The 3,375-nt window shown below is 38.9% G+C and overlaps 1 protein-coding gene across 1 annotated transcript in view; it reads left to right on the forward strand.

Annotated features, from left to right (window-relative positions):
* Positions 1-743: 743 nt before the first annotated feature.
* The window catches only part of LOC139753519 (putative sodium-dependent multivitamin transporter), a 49,590-nt gene continuing 46,958 nt past the window's right edge, over positions 744-3,375 (forward strand). Inside the window, exon 1 of the mRNA XM_071670165.1 lies at positions 744-804. The gene's annotated coding sequence lies outside the window, so the exon portion shown is untranslated. The remainder of the gene's footprint in view (positions 805-3,375) is intronic.

Here is a 3,375-nt window from a genome sequence, read left to right on the forward strand (position 1 = left end):
TAATAATGATAAGATATGTTTAGGATGACAACTGTAATGATACTTTTGCTAAGATAAAACAAATGTTAGCTATTGCTCCAATCTTATGTACTCCAGATTATGAAGAACCACTTAAGTTGTATGTGGACACTAGTGACCCCGGTGTCGGCGAAGTGTTAATGCAGGAGAAGCAAGGCATTGATCATCCATTAAGCTTTAGCTCAGATCTTGATTCTACAGAATTTTGATATTCGTATGAGAGGGTTAAAAAACCATTTTAGCTTTTACGGATCATAATCATTTAGCATTTTTGTACAATATGGAGAGTACTAATCAGCGGTTAATCTTTTTAAGACTTATGTTACAAGATTATGATTTAGTTACTCAGCATGTAAGAGGGAAAGACATATTATAACTGATGTATTGTCCCGCATGCCCACTAGTCATCAGTCAACCTGAGGATGACTCATGCCCTTCTGAAGAAGAAGATGTTATGTATTTCATCTTTTTTAATCTTCAAAAGAAACGTTTTTGTTTTGTACAGTTCCCCTTTACGTACCACTACGTTTTCTCTAACAGATTCTTAAAATGTTATAAATTTTCTCTTCTTCAATTATGTCACAGACGATATTTCGTTATATGAGTTATAATTCAATTATTGTGAAAATTATGTTTCTTACTTTTCTGTATAAAGAAGGGCTTGTTATGTTAAGACAATAATTTTGGGAGCTGGAGCTATATGCTTTGAAACGCAGACTGGCTCTCTCAGCCCTTGGCCTGCAAGCAGGGTAGACGGCCGCATTCGCTTTCTCTGTTCATTGCATAGTAAGTGACTTGACTTGCACTTGTGCTTTGAGGTCTCTGTATAATCAGGTTGTATTTGCCCTTATTGTTATCATTTGTCCTTGATTAATTGTCGTATCGAAGGATAAGGAAATAGGCATTATTTGTTTACAGACGGAAAGAGAGAAGAATTTACGTGAGGTGAATTTCACATTTGATTAGGATAAATGTTTTTCCCACGCGTCCACGTGTTCAGATCATAATTTGCACTTTGTTCTTTCTTGCTATTTATTGGTTTGTTGATTGTTTCAAGTGAATTAGTAACCCTGACCTATTTATTATTGAAATGTGATAAGTATTAAGTTGGGTTTGCTGTTGATAGATATCACTCCCGACTTTAAGTAAGGTAGTGGCGTCTACATATCCTAGTTTACCATCCGAAACATATATCCAAGGACATAAGCCTGTGCTAATGTGTTAAGGGGTTGAGACCCACCGTAGTTGAGGGAGGCTGGGATCATGACAATATTCATTGTTAATGAATGTTTGCCGGACACGTCGGAGTTCTTGGTGCAGAGGTTGCCAGGTTGTGCACTCGTAGAGGTCACCAGGTTGAACACACCTTGATCGCTTTCCTCGCGTATGTACGAATGAAACTCCTCTTCTAATTTTGAGTGCATTCACTTATTCCATTGTTACATATATTTTGGTTGGTTTGTTTTCGTCACCTAATTTTGCGGAAAGCCCATCAACCAAGGTAAATGTACGAGTGGAATAAGTGAATACACACAAAATTACAAGAGGAGTGACAACTGGTTTTTGAGCACCCACCTAATGATAGAATAATATTGAGAAAATTAGAGAACATAAGGAAGAATAATGATAACTCTAGATACGCTGTCGTATTCAATACTATAGGTAACCAAGATGAGAAGAGAAATAGGTAGTATGTTTGAGGAAAGGAAACTGGATGTTTTGGCTCTGAGTGAAGCAAAGCTCAAGGTTAAAGGGGATGAGTGGATTGGGAATGTCTTCGGAGTAAAGTCAGGGGTTGGTGAGAGGACAAGAGCAAAGGATGGAGTAGCACTATTCCTGAAGCAGGAGTTTCAGGAGTATGTAAGAGAGTGTAAGAAAGTAAAGGCTAGATTGATATGGGTAAAACTGAAAGTGGACGGAGAAAGATGGGTGATTATTGGTGCCTATGCACCTGGTCATGAAAAGAAAGATCATGAGAGGCAAGTGTTTTGGGAGCAGCAGAATGAGTGTGTTAGTGGTTTTAATGCACGAGACTGGGTTATAGTGATGGGTGATTTGAATGCAAAGTTAAGTAATGTGGCAGTTGACGGTATGATTTGTGTACATGAATTGTTCAATGTTGTCAATGGAAATGGTGAAGAGCTTGTTGATTTGCATGCTGAAAAACGCCTGATGATTGGGAATACCTGGTTTAAAAAGAGAGATATACATAAGTATAAAGATGGGAGAAGGAGATATGGTCAAAGGACATTATTGGATTACTTGTTAATTGGTAGGCGTGTAAGATATGTTAAAGTGCTGAGAGGAGCAGCTGGATGGATGTCTGATCACTATCTTGTGAAGGCAAAGGTGAAGAATTGGAAAGATTTGTAGTAGAAAAAGAGAAAATGTTGGGGAGAAGAGAGTGGTGAGAGTAAATGAGCTTGGAAAGAGACGTGTAAGGAAGTGTCAGGACGCTTTGAGTGCAGAATGGCAAAAGGTGAGAGCAAATGACGTGAGGGGAGTGAGGAGGAATGGGAAGTATTTAGGGAAGCAGTGATGGCTTGTGCAAAAGATGCATGTGGCATGAGAATGATGGGAGGTGTGCAGATTAGAAAGAGTAGTGAGTGTGGGATGAAGAGTTAAGGTTGTTATTGAAAGAGAAGAGAGAGGCGTTTGGACGATTTTTCCAGCGAAGTAGTGCAAATGGCTGGGAGATGTATAAAAGAAAACGCCAGGAGGTCAAGAGAAAGGTGCAAGAGGTGAAAATGAGGGCAAATGAGAGTTGGGGTGAAGGAGTATCATTAGATTTAAGGGAGAATAAAAAATGTTATGGAAGACAAGAGAAAAAAATGGGATCATTTGTGAGGGGGTGCAAATGGGGAGGTAATAACAAGTAGTGATAAAGTGAGGAGATGGAGTGAGTATTTCAAAGGTTTGTTGAATGTGCTTGATTTAGTGTGTTTTGGTCGGGCTGGTGTACGAAGTTAGAGAATCAGGGAGAAAGATTTGGTAAACAGAGAAGAGGAAGTGAGAACTTTACTTAACATGAAAGCCGGTAAGGCGGCTGGTTTGGATGGTATTACAGTGGAATTTATCTTAAAAAGGGGGTAATTGTGTTGTGATTGGTTAGTAAGGATATTGAATGTGAGAGTGGATCATGGTGAAGTGCCTGAGGATTGGCGGAATGCATGAATTATGCCAGTGTACAAAGGCAAAAGGGATAAAGGTGAGTGTTCAAATTACAAAGGCATAAATTTGTTGAGTATTCCTAGGAAGTTATATGGAAGGGTATTGATTGAAAGGGTAAAGGCATATGGTTTTAAAAGTGGTAGAGGATGTGTGGACTAGTTGAATGCTTTGAAGAATGTACGTGAT

The sequence above is a fragment of the Panulirus ornatus genome, chromosome 14, assembly GCF_036320965.1.
Source record: "Panulirus ornatus isolate Po-2019 chromosome 14, ASM3632096v1, whole genome shotgun sequence".
Lineage (NCBI taxonomy): Eukaryota > Metazoa > Arthropoda > Malacostraca > Decapoda > Palinuridae > Panulirus > Panulirus ornatus.